Below are 11,301 nucleotides of genomic sequence, written 5' to 3' on the forward strand. Positions count from 1 at the left end.
GGCAATGTAGCTATAGTACAACTACCACCTAAACAATTGCAATAGAAGACACTATATATGAGACGTTATATAACACATCCTGGATCAGATTATTAAAATGTGATAAAAATACATGTGTCTTAGAATTAACAAAATACAAGAGGTCAAAAAAGACTCCTCAGAGAATTCAGGAAGGTTAATAAAAGAAAAATGCAAATACTCTATCTCTCTCTCACACTCTCATATGCATACACTCACTTCTCACATGGTTAGAGGCATGGCCAGAAACACTGGCTTCACAATAAGTTAGAATGGGGGGATGGGTGTGCAAAAGCACTGGACTCAGAAGGGGTGGGGGCGCATTCAGCCCACATTTCTCTAGCCAAACCCTGGCATGGGTGCTTTCATCCTGGAGGAAGAAGGCACTTTCTGTCTTCCTGCTAGCTCAGCCATGCCCCCATGGGATGGCATCCTCCCAGAGGAGTCTCTTATCCCTAACTACTTTTTCTCCTATTAAACTATCTTTTTAAGGACACAGTTTTTAATGACCGGAGGTCTGCTGGAAAGGTACTATCACATTAGGGCAGAATGGACAATAGCGGCAGAGGTTTCCTAATTACCAGTCCAAGCATTCCAGTGCCATGTCATGGCTGAGGAGAAGAGGAGGAAAGAGGCATCACTAGAAAATCCACTAGGGCTCTCTGTGCCTCAATTTCCTCGCCTGAAAAATGAAGATATTAGATTAGGTAATGTATCAGTTCAGGGTCTCAAAAGGAAAGAGATGACACACTCAATGGGAATATTTAATGAAGGAACTCTTTACAAGGTGTGGACAGGGTTAAGGAAAGCCACCGAGGGATCGTGAAGCACACCCCAGGCCTGAGGGGCTGAACCTGGAGAGGTGAATGTGAATGTGGGAGGAGGGTACCTGACAAGAGCTGTAGACATGAGAGGGAAATACCTGATAGGGGCTGTCGACATGGGAGAGAAGTACCTGACAGGGGCTGTGGACATGGGAGGGAACCGCTCATGGGAGCTGTGGATGTGAGATGGGCCCCCTAACAGAGACTGTAGTATGAGCAGGAACTGCCTAACAGGGGCTGTGAGTGTGGGAGGGGGTTGCCTGACAGGGCTGTGGCCTTCAGTAGCAAAATACACCACTACAACCTGCAGCACCAGGAGGGAGAAGCCAGGGAATAAACACTCCAATTTCTCTCTCTTCCTACCCTCTGATCTCTTGGGGGTGTCTCCATTGACCACATCCAAACAGAAACCAGAGGGCAAGAAAGTTCAGCAATGAGCCCATAGAGGTTAGCCTCCCAGAACTCAGCATGGAGAAGGCACTAAAATGGACCAAGGAGGAGAGAAAATGTCCCGCACAGATAATCTGAGTTCCTATCAAGCTCTAATATTCTATGATAATTTGGGTACAGAATTAAGCTGTCCTGTAGCAAGAAAATATTTCTGAGTATGTACTCCAAAGATTCAAAGGAAATCCCCTAGGATGCAGTCTCTCATCGTTCAGTCTGCTTAGCTAGGGTAGCAGCGCTCATTCTCTGCTGAGCTCTTACAAATGCAGGGGGGTTATGTTTTCAACTAGTAATAGATGTTTCTCCCTCATGGTCTTTGCTGTTACCCCCATACACCTTTTCAGGAAGTAGGATTTTGCAGTGTCCACTGTCTCACAGAAGAGATGTTCCAACAAGAACAGAAAAAAAGGCTTTTGACTTTCTAAAGCCCAGGGCCTTGAAGTCTCGGGGCATAGACAACATCTGATTAGACAGAGAAACACTTAGCACTACCACCCAACACACACCCAGATAAGAAATAATTATTTTGTATTAGGGAAAAGGTATGGAAATAAAGTTAGGTCTAGTAGACATAATGGCTCTTAAGAAAGGGGCTTTCCAAATCCTTTGCCTACCAGTTCCCTACCAATTCTCACTCACGGCCAGTTGCCATCCAGTCAACTCTGACTCACAGAGACTATATGTGTGTCAGAGTAGAATTGTGCTCCACAATGGCTGATTTTTCAGAAGCAGATTGCCAGGCCTTTCTTCCAAGGTGCTACTGGGTGGATGTGAACCTCCAAACTTTTGGTTAGCAGCTGAGCATTTTTACCAGTTTGCACTAATCAGGGTCTCCTCTCACTCACAACTAATATTAAATTTTCCCATTCTTTGCCTTGACTGAGCCAGTGATCGCAATGTCACCCACCCCAGAGCATACCCATCCTCCAGCAGCAGTGACGTCCCACAGGCACTCAGGAGGAATGAGTGCTAAGTCCTAGAATAGAGGTGTGAAAATTTTAATTTCAAGAACCAAGGATCCTTTCAAAAGATCCACTTTAACAAATGGTTGCTTCTGAGGAAGTTCCTAGTATCACCTGCCCTAAAGACCCAGACAGTGGTGCTGCTCACAGTTTCTAGCACCTGTCCTTTCCTGAATCTAGAGGCGATGCCAAGCTCCAAAGTACATGGAGTTTTGCTGTCACCATTATACAAATGGCCAGCTGGGCAGCACTGGCTGTTAGAGAGACGTCACACTGTGCCATGAATGCTCTCTCAGAATTGAGGGGAAACACACTGGGCTAGGATGAAAACCCATTTGGAAAAACACAAAAATAAGTTTTTAGAGTAAAACAGTTTTTTTCTTCTTTCACCCAAGTTAGATTATCTCTGAGGTGCTTTATAAAATGAAGGAAGACTCTTTAACTTCACACAAGCAACAAAACGAAAGGAGTGGGGAGGTTGCCATCCCACCCATTCTCAAAGGGGAGTCTAGTGGAGGCAGAGGGTTCAGGAATGAACAAGCTGGATGGCTGAGGCCAAATGCCTTAACCTCTCTGCATCTCATGTGTCTCATCTGCAAAAAATGTCAGGGGTTTGGATAAGGATAATTACCAAGGTCGCTTCCAGCTCTAAGAATATGTGACTTTCAAGCTGAGAAAGGGACTTTCCAGTTCACAGTCCAAAGACTTGTCTTAGAAAAATGAACTAAAAGGGGAAGAACTGCCATTATCAGCTAACAGGGTGCTAGTCTGACAAACAACAGAGAAGACATGCTCTTTGGATCTTGTCATCCTGGTGCCTGGGAGCGTCCTAGGCTGCATTCCCATTTCAGATGATGTCCTCCAAAAGGGCTGCTCCATGAATCTCAGGAATGCCCCAACCATAAAAGGAATTCTCTGGAGTGGCCCCTCTGTGATATTACACAGTGCCTCTGCTGATGTGGCAGTTTTAATCAGCTTTGGACTTCAACTCTAGAAGAAAATATCACAAATGGATCATTTGTCAAGCGCTAGGTCTAATCCTTGCTGCTCTTTTGCCAAAGTCCTTATAAAGAAGAATGCCAACTGTTGTCCTTGTATATTTGATGGGAAACTGATGGGAGAAAAAACAAAATGCAGCCTAATTGTAATATTTAACGGTTTTGAAAACCCACCATCTAAACATACCAGAAATAATATATTTTCAAAACTGTGACAAAGTCAAAATGTCTCTCAAACAGGAAAAAATAAGTCTGTCATGAGTAACTTAAAAGAAAGTAATCTGTCAGTTGTAAAATGCAAGCAGTCCTTTATAAAGTTTGCATGTATTCAACTCTCTCAATAAATACCATGCTATATCAAGAATATTCAGAGATAATTTCATCAATTTCAGAAAACGTTAATCAGCTACTCATATAATATCAGGCTTTAATGGGACAGTTTCTCCTGGATCTCCCACAAGCACTTCACAGGAAGCTGGACATCACTTAATCCTCTTCTTCCTCCTCTCATCAATAACTAAATTCCATAGACTGTGCCTAGTGAACATCTTTGTCTCCTATTCTTCATCTCTACTACCACAGCCTTAGGTCAAGCCTTCATCTTCTACATTCTGGACAATTGGAAGATCTTCCAGCCTTTCACGTCTTCAATTAATTCATCCTTCTCACTGCTGTCAGATTTATCTTTCTCAAATACGCACTGGATTATATCGTTCCTCTATTCTTACCCTCCCTTCAATGGCTTCTTGTTACTTCCAGGAAGAACTCAAAATTCAACATCGTGTCTTCCCACACACCTCATGCTCCAGACTTGTCATATTGCTTATAATTTTCCAATTATCATGATAGGCAGTTCTCCATGTCCTGATCAATAAACCCCTCCCCATTCCATCTCCAAAAGGGTCTGTTACGAATTAAATCGTGTCTCCCAAAAACATATATTGAAGTCCTAATTCCTGGTACTTGTGAATGAGATCCTGTTTAAAAATAGGGTCTTTGAAGATGTCAGTTAAGTGAACATGAAGTCATGCTGGAGAAGGGTGGGTCCTAATCCAATATGAGTGCTGTCCTTATAGAAGAGGAGAAGTGTCACATACACAGGGGAAAGATGGCCATGTGAAGACAGAGGCAGAGATTGGACAGATGCATATACAAACCACGGAATGCCAAGGAATACAGAAACTACCAGAAACTAAGAAGAGGCAAGAAAAGATCTTCTCCTAGAGACTTCAAAAAGAGCATGGCCTTGCCGACACCATGATTTTGGACTTCTGGCCTCCAGAACTGTAAAAGAATAAATTTCTGTTTCTTAAAGCCACCAATTTGTGGTACTTTGTTAAGACAGCCTTAGGAAATTAATACAGGGTCCATCTAATAAATCTGCATTACTCAACTCCTTGTCTGGGGGCCTGCATGCTCTATCATCTCCCTACCTCTCCTTCCACATGATGCTATGCTCCCCCTTCATTACTTGGTGTCAGCTGTAACAGCCCTGCTTCCCTTCTCAGAGTGGTCATTTCCACATGTTGGAGGCCACTTCACTTGCTTAACTTGAACTCGTTCTTCAGGCCTCAAGTTCAATGTGACCCCCTCAGAGTGACTTCCCTGAGCCCCCAAATGAAATCCAGTTCTTCTGTTACATGATCTATAGCTCACTATTGTTTTCCTTCATTGTGCTTATCACAACTGATAGTTATGTATTTTCATTGTGGTTATTAATTCAAAGCCTGCCACTCTCAATGGACAGTTACCTTTGCGAAGTAGAGAAGCTTCAAGTTCAAAGTTTATCCATAGACTCAGGCACAATTGCCAGTACTCAATAAAGGTTTTTAAATCAATGCATGGTAACTCCAGCCTTGTTTCCCCTATGAATATTTTTGCTTACCCCCACCCTGCAGGTAGAAAAGACCACTTCTTCCCCTGCAGCTCAGCTGTGCCCTAAACAGGCTTATACCAGAGTACCCATGATGCCTAATGCCCTTCTATGTCATTCTTCTTCTATTAGACTATAAGCTTCTTGCAGGTAAAAATCATGATTTATCCTTGAGGCATGTGAACCCTTAGGACACAGGAAAAGGGGTGCAGAGGGGGACATGTGTCCTTGGGCATCAATTTGTAGGGATGCTACATGGATGTCAGCCAAAGAATTTTTTACTTCAACTTCCATTTTAGATTTGCTCAACATCAAATAACAAACATGAACCACCTATGTCAATTTATTTCTGGGAAAATTCTAGCTACCTACGGAGGAAGGAGACAAATACATTTCACTGTTCTTGGGTACAAGGTATCCTCACTGTTCCACTTGTCTATCCCCAGCATCTAGCATGTCATCTGGGTGTTGTAGGTGTTCAATAAATGGTTGAACTTAAACACAACATCTGTGGGTATATATGTGGACAGAGAGAGAGAAAGCAAATACAGCACAATGAATGGACTATGGCTGTTTACTGTACTATTCTGTAGGTTAATTTGCAAAACAACGAGAGGTAGAAAAAAACTAATAAATAAAGTCCCTTTCCCATGTTACTAAGTATTCCACACAATGTCAAGTATTCCCCTTTGAAGCTCTAACTCCACTAACCATTAAGGGAGAAACAATGCTCACAGCCCTTCGTGTTGGAAGGGATTGTTTATTAAATCCTCAGGGAGCCCAACTTTCTGATGAGAAAATAATAGCTTTGGGGCTGTGCCATTAGGAAGACTATTTCTTGAGGGAATCAAAACTAATCTCTTTAGCATTTCCCAATGACCATGGCAAAGTGGTCATTGCCCAGGAAAAGGTAGTCTTTTTTCTGTTAACTTTCTTGCACACCATATGTGGGTTACACCATTCCTTGCGCTAGATGATCGGAGATACAAACATGAACATCATGCAGCCCCAATCCTCTAGTTGCTTCTTCCTAAGGGATAATTTAATTTATTGTCCAAATCAGAATACTTTTGAAACTGAAAACTGCATGGATTCTAAGAAAAGAGGTGTAAACTGGGACTATCCTGGGAAAATTCGAACTGTCCCAGAAAAAGGACATATAGTCACCCTATTTGTATCCCATGAGCAAGTGTATTTGACAAGTGCATAAATAATAATAACAACAATATGGTTAACAATGTGTTAACCACGTAATACGAAATAATACGAAGTCACTGTCATAGCATATTGCTTGGAAGTTCAAACGAGTGATAAAGTATATTCCTTTGGGGGCATCAGGAAGAACTTCATGGAGAAGGAGCAATTTCAAGCTGGTCTTAAAATAATAATAGGATTTCTGCAGGTAGAGATGAAAAGAAAGGTCATTTCAGATGGAAAGAACTGTGTGGGCAAAGAATAAAATTGGAAAAGCAAAGCATGGGGCATAGCAAGGAAATGGAACCAAGCTAACTGACCTTCAAAAGCATGCATAGGAAAGACGGAAATAAGTGTGGAGAGGTAGGTTCAAACCACAGTGAAGTTATTGCTTAATCCAATAGGCAATAGGGGGTCACTAAGGGTTATTGAGGAGGATAGTAATAAGACAGTGAAGGGTCTTGAATGTCAGACTAAAGAATTAAGTTCAGATAATCAGACAAATATTTTATGGAAGAGTCTTCTCCTACAATAAGAACACCAGTAAATCCATCTTACCCATCTTGAGCCTTCAAGCAGTGATATAAACCAAAAGAAAATTGTCACAGATGTTAATGTCATAAGATCTTCAAAACCACCCATATTCTGTCTCGTGGGCAGTGCCGTTTTATGTTCTGCATCAAGTACTACTTCTGTCAAATTTTTTTTTTTTAATCACGAACAGTCTCAAAGAAACCCTACTGCCAGAAAGTAGCTGTCGCAGGAGCAGAAATGGCAGTTAAAATATTCAGAATCATCCAAGCCACAGAGGATGACAACAGAACACATGGTGTTTGGGCTGAAGGAAAAGCAGGATACCAAGAGGGGAGGGACATGGTAAGTTTTTTTCTGCAGAAGGGAAATCTCATTTTGAAGGCACAGCTCATTTTAATGCAAGTCCCTCTACTACATACAAAGAAGTCTGAGGCAATCTCACATTTAATAAGAATAATTACCTTTTTTATAAAGAACTTCCTCCTTTGCCATGAGACCAGAAGAACTGGATGGTGCCCAGCTACCACCACTGAACATTTTGATCAAAGGCTCTATAGTAGAATCCTGATCAATGAGGGAAAAATGCAGAACAGAATTTAAAATTCTCAGGGACTCCAGACTGCCTGGAGCCATGAAGGCTGGATGAACCCCTGAAACTATTGCCCTGAGATAATCCTTAAACCAAAAATATTCCCTGATGTCTTCTTAAAACCGAACAACAATTTAGCTTAACTAGTAAAAAATGTCTGCCTTGAGCATTATGCTGTTATAAGAATTATCTGTATGGAATCACCTTGACAACAGCAACTCGCAAGATTAGATAGGAACCTTAGTGGGCAGTGAATTTATGTTAATTGAAGGAGGAATAACTGAGAAAAGGAGGGTGAGAATGGTTGTACAACTTGAAGAATGTAATCAATGTCACTAAATGGTATGGGCAGAAACTGTATAATTGGTGTATGTTTTGCTGTGTATATTCTCAACAACAATAACAAAATAAATAATTTTTTTTTTAAAGTTTGATTACATTTATTCCTAAAGGTTAGCTTATAGGTATTTTCTGGATTATATAGAGAACTTCAGGAGGAAAAAATTAAATAAAAGTGTTTCAGCTGTTTTAATTTTTATCCCAGATACTAGACTAGACAAGAGCACATGACTCACAGAAGAATAAGTTATTCTAGAGAAAACTATAGGGATCCCTGGTGGTACAACTGTTAAGTGCTCAGCTGCTAACTGAAAGGTTGGTGGTTTGAACCCACCCAGAGGCTTTGCAGGGGAAAGACCTGTCAATCTGCTTCTGTAAGATTATAGCCTAGAAAACCCTATGGGCAGTTCTACTCTGTCACTTGGGGTCACTATGAGTTGAAATTAACTTGAGAGCACCTAACAACAGCGAAAACTATTATCAGATCTTTCCGGAAAAGGTGGATAACACTGGAGAAGCAATCTCATTTCCAGAGAATAGCCTAACAGGATGCCAGCACTCTGGTCTTTAAATACAAAGCCAGAATGATTTGTAAAGAGAAAGCACATATTCCCTTTCTATAGAGGGTGTGCCTTGCTCTTCAAAACATATCCCTCAGTCAGTTAAGGCATGAGCAAATGGGAGAAAAGCTGACCACGAAAAGCAGTTCTTGAATTTTTGGTATGTAGAGTTTTATATCCACGAAGATATCCAGGAATAATATCTAGGAAAAATAAACAGGACCCAACTTCAAGAGGCTCCCAGTTGCCAAAGATGGGATAATCTGAACTTTCAAAAAGATAATTGCAATTGATTGAAACCCATCAAATATGGTTAAACCCATAAGTGCACAATGACATATATGTATGTAAATAAACCTTTGAAGGTGATTTAGAGGTTGATAGGAGACCAATTCATTACTTTAAAAACTGGTAAAGAAAGAAGAATTGAATATTTATCTTGTCTTTCTTATATGAGCTGTACCATTGGTTAACCAAAGGGTAAACAAGGGGAAGCACTCTCTATAAAAATACTCCAACTGATAAATGGGAAAAAAAGAGTCAGAATTAGAATATTACCATTTTACAAACCCCAGTGAATAAAAGAATCTAAACATTGAGCAGCAACAAGTGTTAACAGTACAAAAAGGGGACAAAAGAGATAGCATGCGCTTCCTGGTGGAAGAACACACCTATAGTCTTGGCAAAGGAATTGAACCTGTGTCTGATCAAACCTCTAAATTTGGCTGCCACTTTGCAGGAAATACAAAGAAACAATGAAATGTAAACATGAGTATACAATCAGCAAAACCCAGATTGTGAGAAGCTCTGCCGGTCAAAGAGCTGGGTTCATCCACAGATAAACTGTTAAGAAAAAGAAAGGGATGGAGGAAAAATCTATAGGTTAAAAGTGACTTTAAACGGTTATTAGATTTTGTTAAACATGCAAGACTAAACTACAGTAGCTGGGGCTGCACAATATGGTGATTACTATAAAATATTAAAGGTCTTAATAATGAAGTGTAAGCTAACTGAAAGTAGGTGCAGTCTCATGCATCCTCTACAGTGCTAAACTCAGAGTTCTTGTACGCCACTGAGTTGATTCCAACGCATAGTGACCACATATGACAGAGTAGAACTGCCTCGCAGGGTTTTTTAGGCTGGAATCATGTCTTACAGGAGGAGCCCTGATGGTGTAGTGGTTAAGCACTTGGTTGTCAGCGAAAAGACTGGCAATTCATACCTACTAGCTCTTTGGAAACTCTATGGGGCAGTTCTACTCTGTCCTATAGGGTCGGTATGAGTCGGAATCGACTCGATGGCAGTGGGTTTTTTAGCTACCAGCTGCTCTGTGGGAGAAGGATGTGGCAGTCTCCTTCCATAAAGATCACAGTCTTGGAAATCCTGTGGGGCAGTTCTACTTTATCCTGTAGGATCACTGTGAGTCAGACAAGACTTGACAGCAATGGGTTTGGTACTTGGTTTGGTTTTAATCATTGCGGCAGCAGATTGCCAGGTCTTTTCTTCCACAGAGCTGCTGGGTAAGTCTGAACTGCCAACATTTCAGTTAGCAGCCAAGCACTTAACCACTAGGGCTCCTTAAACTCAGAGTAGGTAAGTTTTGTTTTTTAATTTTCATAATTGTAGAATCTTAGCATTTAAACAAATTTGAAAAGTAATCTAGTCTGAGGTATTGCCTAGTACACACACAGGTCCCATCTTTTCTGTCTATAATCAGTGACCTCTGCTTTTCATTCACCCAGTCTGTACTGGAAAAATCACAGTGACAACTTCAAAAAGGTGGACCATGCTAAGGAAGTTAACACTTCTTGTGATAATAAAGTTCTTCCTACATTAATATACAGTTTTGAACTTCTACCTATTAGTCTTGGTCCTGTTTTCCAGAACAAAGCTTTCCCTCCATCTTTTAAAGTATACATGCTTTTTTGCAATTTTTAAAACATATTTTTTATCACGTGTTCTAGCCTGCCATGAGATGGCAAGAGTTTCAGTGAGAAAATCAAGAACACAAATTAAGAACATTAACTTCTGTTGATATTCAACACTCAGCAACAGTGTACCACATAGCCAGAGGTTGCCACAGCTGAGGAAAACAGCAGAGTTCAGGAACTGATTAAAACATTGAATCAGTATTTATTCCTGAGGCCTTCCACACATTGATGCCTTTAAAAATAAATATTCCTCCACACGTTCACAAGATTACTGACAGTTTCTCATTAGGCGACTACTTATCTCTTTAATAAAACCAAAAGATTCTCTCATAGGTAGTCACAACATTTACCATGATTGCAAAGACGAAAATTGCCACTAATGAAGTTTCATTCACAAAAGCCTACCAATTCGAAATGATTTCTGAAGTTCCAGAGGTGGAATATGGTCTCATTTTTGCAGCGTTTTTAGCAGCATTCACAGCAACCCCTTTCTCATCTAATTGCTCGATACGTTATTTATATCACAAATTTATACTGTTGCTGTAGAAACATGACAAAAAAAAAACAAAAAAACAAAGAATGAACACAGAGGCTATGACAAACGTCTCTGATGGAATATCTGAGGCTGGACCACCCTTGCACAGGAACACATCTATATGAGGCTGCTGTCTCTGTTGGCCATGATATATGCCTCGGGCCACTGTCTTCATCCTCTTGGTTGTTACACGCACTCAATATGCCTTTGACATACAAAAAGCACTTACAAGTAATTTTAAAAAGTGAAGCGTAAAAATAAATAAAAAAAAGGATCAGGAGGTGACAATTTATAAGGAATAAATATAAATTGCAAATAAACATACCGAAAAGTATCTGTCAAAGCAATGCAAATCACAACAACATAAGATGCTATTTTTGCCTCAACAACTGAGCATAAGGAGAAACAGGCACACTACATGCTGCAGGTGGAAGTGTAAATTAGTACAACTTTTCAGAAGATTGATTTCCCAATACACAACAGAAACCTTAAAAAGA

Source organism: Loxodonta africana, chromosome 14 (assembly GCF_030014295.1).
Source record: "Loxodonta africana isolate mLoxAfr1 chromosome 14, mLoxAfr1.hap2, whole genome shotgun sequence".
Lineage (NCBI taxonomy): Eukaryota > Metazoa > Chordata > Mammalia > Proboscidea > Elephantidae > Loxodonta > Loxodonta africana.